Source organism: Juglans microcarpa x Juglans regia, chromosome 1D (assembly GCF_004785595.1).
Source record: "Juglans microcarpa x Juglans regia isolate MS1-56 chromosome 1D, Jm3101_v1.0, whole genome shotgun sequence".
Lineage (NCBI taxonomy): Eukaryota > Viridiplantae > Streptophyta > Magnoliopsida > Fagales > Juglandaceae > Juglans > Juglans microcarpa x Juglans regia.
In genome coordinates, this window is record NC_054594.1 from 14,520,640 (window position 1) to 14,539,218 (window position 18,579).

The 18,579-nt window shown below is 38.9% G+C and overlaps 1 long non-coding RNA gene across 1 annotated transcript; it reads left to right on the forward strand.

Moving 5' to 3' along the window:
- Positions 1-306: 306 nt before the first annotated feature.
- Positions 307-17,699, forward strand: LOC121239624. Its single transcript, XR_005935328.1, has 3 exons — positions 307-318; positions 13,172-13,175; positions 17,342-17,699. It is a non-coding gene; the product is annotated as an uncharacterized LOC121239624 (long non-coding RNA).
- Positions 17,700-18,579: the final 880 nt, after the last annotated feature.

Here is an 18,579-nt window from a genome sequence, read left to right on the forward strand (position 1 = left end):
TTGGATGAAGGTAGATGATACATACACAGTGTTTGGTTGGTGAGAAATGGTGAGAAAGTGAAGGTCTGAGTTTCTTAGGGTGAGAGAGAAAGAGAGAGAATCCGAAAATCAAATGGGCAGGGTGTCCCATTGGTGTGTCTCCTTTGGGCACCAACCCCTGGGCTACCCATTATATAGACCCTCAAGCTCACACACTCCCAAGACATAAGGAATCTCAAAGGTTGGATGCATGTATGCCATGTGTCATATGGCTTTGGCTGAAACCCTTCCCCTTCCTCTCTCGGGAAGTCCAAGTGACTTCTATTGTTTGAGTGACAAGTGGCTCACATTCTAGTTTAAGAAAACCGAATTCCCTAGGTGTCCTTAGGCATGTGACACAAAGTGGTCTAGGTTCATTGAACCTCTAGGGCGTGTCGATCATTTGAGAAAATCCTAATTTTGACTTAGGGCTTCTTAGGCATGTGCATGCTTGCCAAGTGGCAAGTGGTGTGTAGGGATGTGTGTGCCATTGCCTTTTTGCCGCCCATCCCTTGCTCTTCCCCACAAGGATTTTTCTAGAACCTCAGTGAGTGTGTGTATGTGTGTTGTCGCCCTTTGCTTTTTCCCACAAGACCTTTCCTATTCTCTAGACACTTGGGTGGTGTGTGGTGCATGTTTCCTAGATAACCTTTCCTCTCCTCTAGACACTTGGGGTGGCATGTGATGCATGTTTCTTAGCAACCTTTTCCCTATGAACCTTCTTCTAGGACTCCCAAGTGAATGACATGTGGCGTGTGTGAGGGAGAGTGGTGTGGTGGCCGAAACCAAGGGACTAAGGTGTTGCTTTATCCCATGCGTCTCTTCCAATTCCAATCATAGCCATCTTTTAGAAAGTCTCTTGCATGAGTGACACTTAGCAAAAAGCTAGTTGCAACCCTTGGGGAGAAGTGAAGCCCTTTGTGCAACCGAAACCATCCGCATCCCTCACATAAGTGCGATGATGCTCAAACTTTTTCATCTGTTGCCTGTGAGCAACCATCATACAGTCTCTTCTCTCACGCTGGTTTCTGCGACTACTTTCTCGTCTTTCTCCAATCTGAGCTAACTGATGATACAAACATACATGTGGTTTTTCTGAATTGTGCCATGCCCTGTTTAAAAGGTATGGTAGGTGCATACAATGTTACTAACAACGAAGAGATCAGAAAAAAGACAAGAAATTATATCCAATCATGCCAAAATACAATCAGTCAGACAAAAATTCTTATCAAACGTCTAAGATACAAACAAATGAGTGTATTTAGTTCGCATTGAATCTTCTCTTTCCCAGGTTGCTTCATGAAATTCTTGATTATTCCAAAGCACTTTTACTAGTGATATCTTTCGACTCCTTAATTCTTGCTCCTTACTATCCACAATCTGTACAGGTCATTCTTCGTATGATAGGTTAGGCTAAAGTCAGATACTGCCGGGCTCCACCACTACTGGTCATTTTCCTCCAAAGCTTTTCTTTAGAGATGATACATGAAACACATAATGCACTCCTTGCATTTCAGTTGGTAAATCCAATTGGTATGCCACAAAACCAATTCTTTCTACGACTTCGTCTCATCCTACATGCCGGGAACTCAATTTTGCCAAACCATACAACTCCCTTCATTGGTGAAATCTTAACATATACCCAATCTCTTACGGAAAACTCTAGATTTTCTCGTCAATTATCGGCATAACTTTTTTGTCGATTTTGGGCCATTTTCATCCTTTCTCTAATTAATGCAACTTGCTTCCAAACTTCTTGCAAGTATTCGGGCCTTAATATCTTCTTTTCTCTGATTTCGTCCCAATACAACAGGGACCTACACTTTCTCCCGTACAGTGCCTCATAAGGCGCCATTTGTATCGTGGCCTGAAAACTATTGTTGTAAGTAAGTTCTATCAAAGGCAAGTGACTTTACCAATCACTACTTAGTTCCAACACACATGCTCGCAACATATCCTCCAATGTTTGGATTGTACGTTCAGTTTGTCCATCTGTCTGCAGATGATATGCGCTACTAAACCTTAAACTAGTGCCTAGCAACTTTTGCAAACTCTGCTAGAAATGTGAAGTGAATTGTGTATCTCTGTCTGTCATTATGGACTTGGGTACTCCGTGTAATTGAATTATCTCTTCAACATAAATTCAAGAAAGCTTATCCATAGAGTCTGTATTAGTTATGGGCAGAAAATGTGCGCTCTTTGTCAGCCTGTCGACTACAACCCAAATCGAGTTCTTTCCTGATGATGTCCTTGGTAGACCTATCACAAAGTCCATGGACACATCTTCCCATTTCCATTCTGGGATCGACAATGGCTACAATTCTCTAGCTGGCCTTTGATGTTCAGCCTTCACCAATTGGCAAACAGAGTATTTTGCTACAAATTCTGCTACATTCTTCTTGATTCCTTCCCACCAAAATTGATCGTTCAGATTCTGATACATCTTAGTGCTATCAGGATGAGCTGTGTAAGGGATACCATGAGCTTCCTGCAAAATCTTTTCCTTCAATTCCGGGATTGCAGAAATTACCTTCCTCTCCTTATAACACATCATTCCTTTCTTTCTGATAGTAAAATGCTGCAGTTCTTCAGATTTCGCAATCATTTGTCAAAGTTTCTCAAGTTTATGATCCTTTCACTGCCCTTCTAAGATCTCTTCTTTAGTTAATGATATGATATCTTGTACTGCTGCTAATATGGCATCTCTTGGCGGGTTCCCGATCAACAAGTTCCTCATTCCTTCCAATAGAGATGGCAAGTCGGTTTGAGCCTTCAACTAAAGGCATCTACTACCACATTAGCCTTCCTGGGATGATACTTTATCTCGCACTAATAATCGCTAATCTTGTCGACCCATCTTCTTTGCCTCATGTTCAAATTCTTCTGACTAAGCAAATACTTGAGACTCTTATGATCTATAAATACTTTGCATTTTTCTCTATACAAGTAATGTCTCCAAATTTTCAATGCAAAGACTACTACAACTAATTCTAAGTTGTGGGTAGGATAATTCCACTCATGATCTTTGAGTTGTCACGAAGTATAAGCGACGACTCAACTTTCTTGCATCAATACACATCCTAAAACCATCTTAGAGGCATCACTATAAACCACATAAGACTTATGCGGTTTAGATAAAGCCAATACTAGTGTTGTGGTTACCCTTTTCTTTAGCTCTTGGAAACTCTTCTCATACTCCTCACTCTAAATATATTTTGCACTCTTATTCGTCAATGCTATTAATGGACCAAAGAGTTTAGAAAATCCTTCCACAAACCTCTAGTAGTATCCTGCCAAACCAAGGAAACTACGTATTTCATGGGCACTGGTTGGCGTTTGTTCCGTTACGCCTTCTATCTTGGCAGTGTCTACAGCTACTCCTTTTCTAGAAATGACATGTCTTAAAAACTTCACCTCTCGAATCCAGAACTCACACATACTAAGTTTGGTAGAAAGCTGGTGTTCTTGCAAAGTTTCCAATACTAACCTCAAATGTTCCCTATGTTCTTCGTCACTTTGGGAATATATCAATATATCATCTATGAATACTACCACAAAACTGTCCAAGTACTGTCTAAAGATTTGATTCATTAAATCCATAAACACCTTCAGGGCATTAGTTAGTTGGAAAGGCATTAGTAGGATCTAGAAATGTCCATAATGCATCCGAAAGGAAGTCTTACGTATATCCTGATCCTTGATCTTAAGCTGGTGATATCCTAATCGCGTATCTATCTTAGAAAATACTAAAGCTCCTTGTAATTGGTCTAATAGATCATCAATCTATGGCAAGGGATATTTGTTCTTGATAGTTACTTTGTTCAATTCCCGATAATTGATGCACATTCTCAGGGTCTCGTCCTTCTTTTTCATGAATATGACTGGTGCTCCCCAAGAAGATGAGCTAGGGCGAATAAAACCATTCTCCAGGAGTTCCTCAATTTGAACCTTTAATTCCTTCAATTCTGCCAGAGCCATTCGGTAAGGTGCCTTGTGCATTGGGTCTATTGATGGCTCTAGTTCAATTACTCTGTTTCTCGATCCAAGGGTAATCCAAGCAAATCGTCGGCAAAAACTTTAGGGAAATCTTCTATCACTGGAATTCCCTAGACTCCTTTTGGCTCCTCAGTCTTACTAGTCATAACTACAAGATAAGTGGCAGCTCCTCCCATCCAACTCATCTTAACTTGTCCAGCTGTTACTACCAATGGAATTAACTTAATTGCCTCTCCCATGTAACAAATTCTGTCTTTGGTGGACAAATCAAATACCACCCCCTTCCTTTTGTAGCCTATCTTGGCAAAATGCCTTGATAGCCAATCCATCTCTAGGATTAAGTTGAATTCCATTAGATGGAAAATGATTAGGTTCACAGTCAAAGTTAAACCTACGACCTCCAATGGACAATCCTTAACTACTCTCATGCACCCAACTATCTTCCCCTTCGGAATAGCTACTAGAACCTTTCGAGACAGAGGTTCTGCATTCAATTCACATCTTTGCACACAACCAAAAGACACAAAAGATTATGATACTCCAGAATCAAACAGAGCACAAGTCGTGTGTTGCATCAACTTAACCTTACCTAATAAGGTAACTAGGGTTATTGAAGGATTCTCAAACAAACACTAGTTACTAGTTAGGTAGGGTTGAAAAATATTACTGGTGATTACTCCGGCATCAATTGCCTCGTCTACCTCTCCAGGTGTGAATCGTGTGATGGCATAAACCTTAGCAGCCTTCACGGGGGTCTTTACTCTGCCACCTAGTGTTGCTGCTCCTCCAAGCGTGTTGCGTGGACAATCTAGAATCAAGTGGCTAGTCTGACCACATTTAAAGCATGCTCTGGTGATTAATCAACATTCACCACTATGCCTTTGTTCGCATCTTCGCCATGGTGGTGGTGTGATGGGTATCGTGTTCCCGACCATTATACATTTTCCTTTACCCATGGTGGCAGGGACCTTTCGCTTTTCCATGTTCCTCCCAAGAGAGTAAGGCATTCCCCTTTTTCGGTCTGTGTGGACTTGAAAGATCAAACTTTGTTGCTCCGCTTCTGCTATCAAAGCAACATTGACCAACCCTTGGAAGTTCTCAATTTGCAGGCATGTAACTTGATTCCAAATTGGTGGTTGTAACCCGTTTTGAAACTTCCTAGCCTGCATCTTCTCTATATCGATTAAATGAGGGGCGAATCTTCCCAGCTCCATAAATCGGACCGCATACTGTTCCACCGTCAGATTGCCTTGTGTCAAATTCATGAATTCTAATGCCTTCTACTACTTCGTTGTTTCTAAAAAGAAATGACTATCAAATTCCTTCTTAAACTGCTTCCAAGTGAGAGTTGTTATTTCTTCCAAGTGTTCAGCATACTGGACATTTTGTTCTTTCGTACACCCACTGTTGTGGAAAGAGTTGATGGGCGTGTGCATGGTTGCCAAATGGCAAGTGGCGTGTAGGGATGTGTGTGCTAGTGCTTTTTTGCCGTCCATCCCTTGCTCTTCCCCACAAGGATTCTTCTAGAACCTCGGTGAGTGTGTGTATGTGTGTTGTCGCCCCTTTCTTTTTCCAACAAGACCTTTCCTCTCCTCTAGACACTTGGGTGGCGTGTGGTGCATGTTTCCTAGGCAACCTTTCCTCTCCTCTAGACACTTAGGGTGGCATGTGGTGCATGTTTCTTAGGCAACCTTTCCTCTTCCCCATGAACCTTCTTCTAGGATTTCCAACTGAATGAAAAGTGGAGTGTGGTGGTTGAAACCTAGGGACTAGGGTGTTGCTTTATCCCATGCATCTCTTCCAATTCCAATCATAGCCATCTTCTAGAAAGCCCCTTGCATGAGTGACACTTGGAAAAAAAGTAGTTGGAACGCTTGGGCAGGTGTGAAGCCTTTCTTGAAACCGAAACCCTAATCTCCATAGTGGGATGTGCCTTAGTGTGACGCCCTCAAACCCCCGCTTGAGATGTAACAGAGACTTGGAGCATCGAGACATGCAACACAGGGTTACATACCTCCGTTCATGACAGTTAATATGCAATGCATCCTAGAATGCAACTAGTAGTATGCAATAATTGCAGCGGAATAAGAGTGATTAGTCATAACTCATGCCATAATGAACTAAAACATCCCAATAGCATTAATATCCTTCATAAGTTCAAACTTAAGGAGATAATTTCCTTAATACAAAATACTTAATCCAATTTCTATGGTTAGATCAACTATTTCATACGCTCTATGAAGAAACAATGCTTATGAGGGTTAAAATTATATTTAGTCTTTGCTCATGGTCCAGCTCCTCTTCAACCATCTGTATCCAGCGGTCCTTCTTGTTCTTCCTTTACTAGTCCTGATACAACTTCTATCATTCTGGAGGGAATGATAGTGGGTCTATAAGGATGAGATTTACTTGAAATCTCAGTAAGTTAAACATTCAACTTGTACAAAGATAAGATATGTATGATTAATGATAAACATGAGATGCATGCAATGATATGCAAAAAAAAAAAAAAAATCGTATTTGTCTCCCATCCAGGTTCCTCAACATTTTTAAAAAAACTTTGATGCACTTTCTCTTTCATAGAACATTTTCACTTTCTCATTTAAAAAACATGACATTTAGAAAGAGAACATTTCATACTTCATTGCTTTCAAAAATCATAACATTTCATCGTTATTAAAGCCACCATTAACATACATATGGTAGCAACACGGTTTTCCATATGCACCGTGAGCACCTGCCGGTGACCGTAGCACAACTCATTCTGACACTACGTCTTTGTCTACAGATATCGTTCTCAATGCATTGGTAATATAATATAACATCATCATAACATCATAACATATACATCCACCAGCATTAGAAGCCTGTTGACTATTTTTCGTCAACCCAGGAGTTACTACTCCATTCTTAAACACTCTAGAGTGGACAAAGGAGCTCCACTAGGATAATTCCTCATCCTAACTTTTGGGGTCGTGACAAAAATTATTGTCATGCAATGCTTGAACAAAATGTATTTCATGACATGTGCAAATGTAGTGAGCTTCATGCGAAAATGACATTTATATACAATATGCTAAAATGGTGAGAATTTCACATGTCATGTAAACAAATAATCAAATGCTCAATGATGTATCATATGATGTTTCATGCTCAAAATGACATTTATAATATGAATGTGACATTTATACAAGAATCATAAATAGAAGTATTTCATGACATACTCAATGCTTACAACATGACATTCATGGCATGTAATAGATAATCATGTAATAGAAGTGATGATGTGGCATTCATGGCATGTAATAGATAATAATGTAACAGAAGTAATGACGTGATATTCATGGCATGTAATAGATAATCACGTAATAGAGGTGATGGCGTGGCATTCATGCATATAACAAATAATCATGTAACAGAAATGATGGTGTGACATTCATAGCATGTAACAGATAATCATGTACAATTATAAGTGACATGACATGGCATATTATAAACAATTATAATAAGCATAGTGAATATAAAGCTCTTACCACCACACATACGTAAAAATACCAAGAATAAGTTAGAACCTAACTTACAGAAATGTAGTGTAATGTAAGTGAAGAGTAATAGAGTGTAAGCTGAAATGAGGTACATTCTAGAGTTAGAATATCTTACTTAATCTTCCTAATTGCATTATTTACTAACTTAGAGCCAAATTTACAATGTTACTCAAGTTTGGAAAATCACAAATTTGCTTCGAAAAATAAGGATTTTACAAACGGATTCCAAAACTTACTAAAATTTATATTGCTCATCTATATTTCATCCTAAATCTAAATAAGAACTCTGAATTTTTTTAAAACTAGTCTTGACTATGCGAAACACATCTTGGCCAATTCATGTATAGGCTAAAATCTAGGGTTTTGTTGCTAGTTGACCATTTAACACTCTAACATGTTTAAACTGAAAACGACAACTCTAAAAATCACATCCATATTTCTAAAATCATGTTAAAACACTAAATCACACATTCCATAAGAACTTGGACTCACTACATCAAAGAAAATGTCAAAACATCAATGTTAGGTCAAATAAAACCAATACTTGATGTTCTTGGTCTAACACTTTCATATCAACTCCAAGGAGTCCAAAAGTCCATAAATAACTCTCATAACATATTCATCAATCAAACCTAAGCACTAGCATGCTTGACTCAACTGAAAATCACAAAACACAACAAAGAAAAATCGATGTGCATGAAAACTTAGAAACCGAGCATGCATGCTTTTGGACTTAAAATAAAATGACTAGATCCTTGATTTTTATGCAACAAATTTGCAATAACATAATTATATATCTCACATTCAAGTTCTAACTTGATCAAAGCATCAAATCTAGTATGTCATAGCAAAAACTTCATCAAAACAAAGGATCAAACTCAAGAGCCTCTAGATTGAGTTTAAAACAAACTCTTCATCATCATTTCAACAAAGATCTAAACCATAAGTTCTCAAAACTTCATTTTAGATCCATAAATCATAGCCTCAATGTGACGCCCCTAGACTCCGCTTGAGATTGGACAGAAATTGGAGCGTTGGGACATGTAACTCAAGGCTACACATCCCTCGTTAGTTAACATCTGATGCACCTAACATATTACTAGCAGTATGCAATAATCCTAGCAAAGAAGGTTCAATTCTAAGTAAAGATAAAGCCATTAAAGTATGGTACCAAATAAAGTAACTCCTAAAAATCCCAAAGTACTTGTTCAAGGCTTCTGATACAAAATGAGGGTATTAAACCACAACCCTTAGTACTTAGTTCACAACAAATCTCAAAACACTGTTTATACAGAACCCCCAAAAAATCCTATTTGGGCTTGTCTTTGGCTATGATCTTTTACAAGCCCTCAAAAAGTTTTAGCACTTTACTAATGAACTTATCGGTTGCCTCTAGTCTTTCCTCTACTGTTGGCTCCAAAGAGTGCTCAAGGCTCGTAGGGGCCTCCTTAATTCATGGGGGATCCTGTAGCTTGCGTTTTCCCATTGTTATCTCCTAAACCTGTCTCAACTTCTACCATCTTGGGGAGGAATGGTAGTGGAAACTACCTCACTGAGATTTCGAGAAATCTTAGTAAGTTGAACAAATAACATACAAGAATATAACCTAAGCATGAAGAGGCAAACCTAAGAATACATGAACTTGACCAAAAACTTCTTTCGTTCTTGTATTCATTTCAAAATCATTGACCATGTATTCATGTAACAAAGTAGCAAAAATAGTCATGTAAAAGCACCGTTTCCAAATCATATTAATCACTTATAGCCATTTAATCAAATAACAATTTGGGCGGATACCTCACGGCTCCCTTACATACCGCAGGCTCCCTGCTAGTTACCGCATCACATAGCTGGCTGTGACGCCCCCAGCCCCTGCTTGGGATTGGATGGCAACTGAAGCGTCGGGACATATAACACAAGGCTACATACCCCCGTGCATAACAGTTAAGATGCAGTGCATCTATTATATTCTATCAATATGCAATAAGTTGCAATGGAAAATTCATGTAAGTCTAAGTAAAATTTTAGAGCAACTTGTAAAATATCATGGTACCATAAACTAATTATCCCAAAAGATTTCATTTGTTCAAGTTACTACAAAATAGATAACGTTTTACATTGTGAACTGTAAAAATCCAAGCGTCCCTCTACTTGAGATACATAAAAAGACTCCTCTCCTTTGAGGCGGTTCGGACTGCTGAATTCGTAAACTCTGAGCAACACTTTGGGCTTCTATGGAGTACTCCCATGCTTGTCTTAGATAGCTCGTTACAAAATCCATACAATCTCTTAAGGAGAGTGTGTCCTCATGCTCAAGCGATCTTGGTGAGTCAAGGTCCTTATTCACCATATCTTGGACGTCCTTAAGGTATTGGGAAGTAGTCCTTAAGCAAACAATAATGAAATTGTAGCGGGCCTCAACCGTGTAGTCGTCCTCAACTAGGTCATTAATCTCATTCATCCTGCTTAGGGTCTTGAGTGCCTATGACAACTTTTACCCTTTCGGGTTGGGAATGGTAGTGGAAACTACCATGGTGAGATTTTAAGAAATCCCAGTAAGTAAACAAACAACATATAACAGGTAACATAGGCATATAAAGACAAACCATGATGTGAATGCATGGACATGTACTTTGACACAAAACTTAGCTTATGCAACTTAACTTTTAAATAAACATATTTTTCATCTTTGCACATTGAACAATATACGTGTAACATATCTTTAACTCATTTCCTTGTTCACTTCTTGAAACATGTAGTTGGATACCTCACGGCTCCACTATGCACCGTTGGTTCCTCGCTAGTTGTCACATCATTGCACAACCCACTTGACCTTGGTGACTACATCATAATCCTTAACTATGTAGCAATTCACAATTTTGCCTTCACCGCATATAACACATGTGAGGCACCCATTAGTTTTAGGTGCTACCCCGCTCCAGTATCCTTTCCATAAGGATCCATTCAAGGTCTGTCGACGATATTTTGTCAATCCAAGGGTTACCACTCCAATTTAAACACTTCAGAGTAGAAAAATGAGTTCCACTAGGACCTTCCACCGTCCTAGCATTTGGGATCGTTATAAAAAATGTACAAATTCTTTTATTTGAAAACAATATACAACCCAAATGCATGTGACATGAGACTTGTAACACTTTTCCTTTCATGGACCATATGAACATATAAATGTCGTGAGTCATGCAGTCATGTAATTAAACATTGAACATATCAGGTTACGGCTTGAAAATATTAGAACATTCGAATACTCAGTTTACAACATAGGCAAAACACTTAGCACATACCAAAATGGAAAAGCAATGCTTATACCCGAGCATATACATATAGACATGGCCAAGTCATTGAGACTTATAAAAACCATGTTATAACCAATCAACTTGAACCACTAATTCTAAGCATATCCAAAAACATCATAAACAAGTAAGCATAGCAAGATCATCATGTAAATCCAATTGCATAGCAAGAGATTATTATTAATCAACAAGTGCATACGATAGCAAATAAAATACAACATTCACGCAGCATGTACAAACATTATCCAAAGTAGGTTGAGAGTCTACTTATAGAAAATTCAAAGAGTCAACAAATAACAAGCTGAAAATATATTAAATAATATTAGATGAAGTGACACACAAAATCCTAATCCGAGTGGGTGCATGTGTGAGTGTGTCGTGCCTAGGGTTTACTCCTTCATGGCTTATGAAATTGATTTCATGGCTAGAAGGGTTCTTCATGCATTTGGACTTCACTCATAAGGCCGAAACTCTATAGAGAAAAAGGATTCTAGTTCAAACTCAAGAGGGTGGCCGTGACCTTTCTTCTCTTCCAAAATCTCATGCTCATGTGTACAATGCTAGTGGGTCTTTCCCTTGAGGAGAAACCCTAGCTTTTTTCCCATATGTGCATGTGCAAAGAATACATGGATCCAAACCCTTTCATCACCCTCTTCACTCAAAGTGGTTGTGTGTGTGTGGATGAAGATGGGTGAATAGTTCTTACCCTGCGTATTCCTTCCTCTTGGGTGGATTCACAACTTCCTTATTCACTTGTGAGATTGGTTGGATGAAGTTGAAGGATATGTACACAGTGTATGGTTGGTGAGAAATGGTGAGAAAGTGAAAATATGAACTTCTTCCTAGGGTGGTTGAGAGAGATATAGAGAGAGAATTCAAAAATCAAATGGAGAGAGTGCCCCCTTGGTGTGCCTCTCTTGGGCGTTGGCCCTTGGTCTTCCCCTTATATAGACTCTCAAGTTCTCACGTTCCCAAGACATAAGGAATCTCAAAGGTTGTATGCCATATGTCATATGGCTTGGCCGAAACTATTCCTCTTCCTTTCTTAGGAAGTCCAAGTGAAATCTTTTGTTGGAGTGACAAGTGGCTCATTTGATTAAGAAAACCGAATTCCTAAGTGCCATTGGGCATGTGACACAAGGTAGCCTAGGTTCATTGAACCTCTGGGGTGTATTGATCTTTTGACAAAACCCTAATCTTATACCTAGGGTTTCTTACGCTTGTGCATGCTTGCTTGTGGCAAGTGGCATTAGGGATGTATGCTAGTGCCTTTTTGGCCATCCATCCTTTGCTTTTCCCCACAAGGATTCTTCTAGAACCTTAGAGTATTAGTAGTGGTTTATGCATCTTCATATGCAAAATCATCTTTTTTGAAGGAAGAATGATTTTGCATATGAAAAAAAACTCTCACATTGGTTTATGCATCTTTGAACAAAATAATAATAAAATTTTTTTATTTTTTTATTTTTTATTTGTTTCCTAAAATTATTTTTTCATATAATTTTACAATTAACATCCACTTTGTATTATCAACTTAATACAAATTTTATGTATCAAAATCATCTTAATATAAATTCTACAAAGTTGATTTTAATGGGTAGGAGAGAAAAAAATTAGTAAAATAATGTTTAAAGAATGAATAGTACTTCTTCAAATTGCACTATTTATAACTATGCAAAAATTTAGAGATGCATAAGCCAATGTAGATGAATTTAAAGACATTCTTTAAATTTAAAGATGAAGATGAAGATGAAGATAAAGAAGCCACTACCAATACTCTTAGTGAGTGTGTGTGTGTGTTACCGCCCCTTGCTTTTCCCCACAACACCTTTCCTCTCCTTTAGACTTGGGTGTTGTGTGTGTTGGTTCCCTAGGCAACCTTTCCTCTCCTCTAGATACTTGGGTGGCGTGTGTGTTGGTTTCCTAGGCAACATTTCCTCTCCTTTAGACTTGGGTGGCATGGGGTGCATGTTTCCAAAGCAATCTTTTCCTCTTCCGCATGAATTTTCTTCTAGGATTCTCAAGTGAATGACAAGTGGCATGTGTGAGGGTGGGTGGTGTGGTGGCCGAAACCTAGGGACTAGAGTTTTGCTCCATCCAGTGCATCCCTTCCAATTCCAATCATTTCCTTCTTCTAGAAAATCCCATGCTCTTGCCCTAACCGAAACCCTATATGTCTCTTGCCATCCCTTTTTGTGGTCTTGGTTCAATGAACCCTTGCTATGGACAATGGGCACATAGGTCCTTATGGCCGAAACCCTAAGTGTTCCTTATCATGATTCGAACCTTCTTGGATCCTAGGCTTGTGCATTGATGCCATTTGGCATGTGGCATGTGTGTTTTTGCCCTAGACGAAACCCTCTTTGTGATCTTGTTTTTCCAAAACCCTAGACCTTGTGGTGGCTGAAAATTTCTTAGTCCCATGGGCCTTCTGTGGGCTTGGGCGCCTATCCTTTTTAGACAAAGGTAGGGCCCTTGTTATTTCCTAAGTTCTCATCTCACCAATTCTTGGGCTAAATTCTAATTGGACTAAGGCTAAAATAATAGAAATAATAGGTGATGACTTGGCTAAGTCAGGGTAAACATCAAAGCCATTGAATCGAAATCCTATAGCTAAAATCACAACCTATACCAAACTAAAACTGTTTTGAACCAATCGGTTTGTATCTCTTCAAAATCATGCAAAACATCTTTTATGAAAATGCTAACATGCTTTGAACCAAATCATAACTTGCATATGATCATGTTAGCACTTCATCAAATCAAGATCTTCCCAATATTTCATCAAAATTTCATAAAACTCCCAAGGTTCATCACAAACATCAAAGACCATCAACAATGAACCTTTCCACAATTAATACTAATTTTCATCCAACAAAACTCCAAGAAAAATTAACCAATACACTCCCAAGTAAACTAGTCTCATTACTTAACAAAATGTACAAGATTTGCGCTAAGGAAAATAACTTACAAAAGGTTGGAGCTCATGAACACAAGCCATTCGATTTTCTCTCTATCTCTCTTGGAATGGATGAAGAAAATTCACAAGTGAGGGAGGATGAGAGGGGGTGGCATGGGGCTTAAGGGGATAGGATGTTGGCTGACTTGGAGTGGGTGTAAGGCTTGACACTTGATGTGAAGGGTTGCTTGAGCAAGTGGGGAAACAAAGGGTTGGAAATTTTTGCTTGGCTAAATGGTGTTTTGAGTGAGTGATGTGTTGCTTGTTTGACCTTCTATAAGACACTATTTGCTGCTGAAAATGAAGTGGGATGGCAGCCAAGGTATGGCCTTATAAGTGGTGGAAGCTTGTGGAGGAATCTTGGTGAAACAAGCTACTTTCGGTGGTATTAAAATGGGGCTAATCGAATGAATCTCTTTAGGGTTTCATTTGGGGTTTCAGTTATGATTTGGTTTAAATCTAATTTTTCTTGGTCAAATTCAATATTACCAAGGTGTAAGAGAGTGGATGAAGGTGTAAGAGTATGTAATTGAGTGGTTGGTTGCATGTGGAAGTGACTTAACCAAGTGAGAAAACACTTAGTCACAACCGGCGATGTTTTGGGTTTGGAAATCATTTAGGGTTTTGGCTTCTTAAAGGGGATTTAGGGTTTAGGTTTGTTTCAGACTCTTTTGGGTTTCATTAGGGTTGAAAGTCTCCTTTGGTTGACCAAATATTGTTTGGTTGGATGGATTAGTGATTGGTGTAAGAAAGCATCACAAGCTTGATTCACACTTTGTCCTCCTCTTGGCATGTCCTAGGTTTTCTAAGTGGATGAGTAGGATTGTATCTTGTGCTCAAATAAAATGTTTCCTAATGATTTTAAGTGAATTTGGACATCCTATATGGCGATTTGACAGATGTTTGAACTAATCGCCGCGTGGCGCTCTCCCAAAAGGTTACTATTGACCTTATAAATTAAAAATATTTTATTGCACCATAAAATCTTAAATATTCATAGGAGTCTAATTGTGCAATTTGTTTCATAAAATTATAGTGTCGTAACTAAATAAAAAGGAAATTCTATCACCATAATGGATCAGGTTCTAGATAAGCTAACAGACTAAAACCTAATTGATCACTCGATTGGTGGAATTTTTTCGAGATTTCTTGACGTTCCTAAGATCTAAAGAGATTCGTATATCAAATTTCTTTCGAGATGTTAAAGTAGCGTCAAGTTGTCCACTAGAGATAGGAGAGAAGGTGTTGGGCACAAACTTGATAATGTTTAATCTACTCGGATTTGACAGCATCCTATGAATGGATTAGTTATTCTAGCACTACGCGAGCATTGATTGTTAGAGGTAGATTGTGAGCTTTCAACCGCTCGGAGACGAGCAAATAGTATTCAAAGGTAGCAAACTAAGAATGAGGCCTAGCATAATCTCGGCATTGCAAGCCAAAACGGAATAGGTCATGGGAGCATAAGCTTATTTAGTTTTGATAACACTTAAAACAAGGGAGCATAAGGAAGTGTTAGGAATTTCTATAGTGGAGGAATTCCTAGAGGTGTTTGATGATGATCTTCCAGGATTACTCCCTTCTCGAGAAGTCGAATTCTCTATTGAGTTAGTAGAAGGCACTCATTAGGATGGCACCAATAGAGTTAAAGGAATTAAGACCCAATTACAGGAATTGTTGGCGAAAGGACTCATTAGGCCCAGCTCGTCGCCTTGGGGAGTGCCAGTGTTATATGTTAAAAAAAGGGATGGGATTCTTGGGTGTGTATCGACTACCGGGAACTGAATAAGGTGAAAGAAAGAAGAAGTATCCCTTGCTTAGGATAGATGACTTGTTTGACTAATTAGATGGAGCATCAATAGTTTCTAAGATTGATCTTATATATAGGTATCCACAGATGAGGATTAGGGAGATTGATGTGTCAAAAACTGCCTTTAGGATGAGGTATGGAACTTTGAATTTACGATGATGTCGTTTGGTTTAGATAATGCCCCAATAGCGTTCATAGACATTATGAATAGATTGTTCAAACCATTCTTAGATATCTTTGTGATGGTATTCATTGACGACATTTTGGTCGACTCCAAGGATATGGAAGATCATAAGAACCACTTAAAGCTGGTGCTAAGTAAGCTAAGGGAACACTAGTTGTCTACCAAACTAGTGTGAGTTCTAGTTGGAGGAGATTAAGTTTCTCAGACACGTGATATCCAAGGAAAGGAGTTGCGGTAGACCCAATTAAGATTGAAGTTGTTGTAGGTTGACAACGCCCCATGACGGTTCATGAAGTTAGGAGTTTCATGGGACTTGTTGGATATTATAGAAGATTTGTTGAGAGATTTTATAAACTTTCAAGTCCACTCAAGATGTTGACTAGGAAGAACACCATATTTGTATTGACCAATCAATGCAAACTGAGTTTTGAGGAATTGAAGAAAAGGTTGACTATGGCTCTTGCGTTAGCATTGCCAGAGCCCCACAAGCCAATTGTGGTGTTTAGTGATGCATCTAAGTATGGACTTGGGTGTGTCTTGATGCAAGGAGGAAAGGTAATAGCCTATGCCTCGCGACAATTAAAGGACCATGAGATGAACTACTTTACCCATGATTTGGAATTAGCAGTAGTAGTTTTTGCCTTAAAGATTTGGTGACACTTTCTCTATAAGGAGGCCTGCGAGATATACATGGACTCTAAGAGTTAGAGACATCTTTTCGCCCAAAAGAACTTCAATATGAGACAAAGGAGATGGTTGGAGATCATAAGTGACTATCTTTGTGAGATTAAGTACCATCCGGGAAAAGCCAATTTGGTCGCTGATGCTCTAAGTCAGGAGTCTCGGATGGAGAGTGTAGTTGAACCCTCCTAGATGGATTCCCACCTTGATGGGATGAGAGTGGAAAGTTCACAACCTAATGAAGTCCTTGCCACAATGTAGGAGATAAGGGCTACAGACTACGATAGATTAAAAGAGCACCAAAGAAAAGACCCAAAATTACTGGACATTCGACGAAGAGTCAAAAAGGGAAGGGACTATTGCATTTCACTCTTAGTGGGGATGACACCCTACTATCTAAGAATGAAGGGTGATCTCGATGCATTCAAAGGTTAAAGAAAGAGTACTCGTAGAGGCTCATTCATCGCTTTATTCGGTACACTTGGGTAGACTAAGATAGATTGAGATTTGAAGAGAGACTTTTGGTGGGAAGGAATAAAGTGGGACATCACCCTCTTCATCGAAAGATGTTCCAGGTGCAGACAAGTAATGGCAGAACATTAGAGACTTGCTTGGAATTTGCGACCTTTACCTATCCTAGAGTGGAAATGGAATGACATCACTATGGACTTCGTAGTCAGGTTACCAACAACTCCAAGCGGAAGGAACGCATGATGGGTGATTGAGGATAGATTGGCCAAGAATGCTCATTTTCTTCTAGTTACTAACAAAGATATCTTAGGGAATCTAATTTGATTGTACATCAAAAAAGTAGTCAGGCTACACGGCGTGCCTAAGACCATATGTAACACCCCAATAGAAGACTCAAACCATATGGCCTATACTCGAAAATGACTAGTCAATGATACAATTAGTGTCCCATTGGAACCTTATAAAGAGTAAGAACTTCTCATTCCCAAGAAATGTGAGATTCACCACCTACCATTATCTTTATCATATGAGGTATCACAATCTTCCCCCCTTAAATTTCCAGCGTCCTCGTCAAGTTTGTTTGTTGTAGGTGGCAAGGTTCAAGTCCCACATTTCTGGTTGGGATAGACTCTGATACCATTTGTAACACCTCAATGGAAGACCTAAACCACATGACCTATACTCTAAAATGACTAGTCAATGATACAATTGGAGCCCCATTAGAACCTTATAAAGAGCAAGTTCTTCTCCTTCCCAAACAATGTGGGATCACATTCACCACCTACTTATCATATGGGGTATCACACCATAGTATCATATTGAGATCTAAGATTTACTTCCCATTTCTGTAAAAGCCTACAAGCAACGATGGGTATCAAGCTAAGGTTTAGTAGTGTGTATCACCTATAGATGGATGGTCCGTCAGAGCAAACCATGCAAACACTAGAAGATATGTTAAGGGCCTATGTGCTAGACTTCAAAGGCACTCGAAGAACCATATCCCACTCATCGAATCCTATAACAATAGCTACCAAGCGACTATCCAAATGGCCCCCTACAAAACTTTATACACGAGGAAGTGTAGATCGCCTTGGATTTGGGATTTTTGGAGAAGGTAAGATCATTGGGCCAGAGATAATTCAAAACATGAAGGATCAAGTCAAGGTTATACGAGAAAGAATGACAACAACACAAAGTCAGAATAAAGTTATATCGATACAAGGAGAAGAGATTTAACTTTCAAGAAAGGCGATTGGATGCATATTAAGGTGTCAGCCATGAAAGGTGTTAAAAATTTTAGAAAGAGACGAAACTTGGGCCCGAGATATTTTGGGCCTTATCAAATAATATAAAGGGTAGACTCAGTTTTGTATAGAGTTGCATTACCAGTGGAATACCAAGAGGTATATATCGTGTTTGACGTCTCCTTGTTAAGGAAACGTTTCGGGAACCAGGAATGTAACACCCCACCTATAAAGCTCCTTAGGCCTTGACCATAGTACCCTTAATCCCAATTAATTCGGAGTTGAGCTATTTGAGAATAAGAACATTTTTGGATATTTGAGTTGGTAATAGGGTTGTATACTTTGGGTTTAGTAGAATTA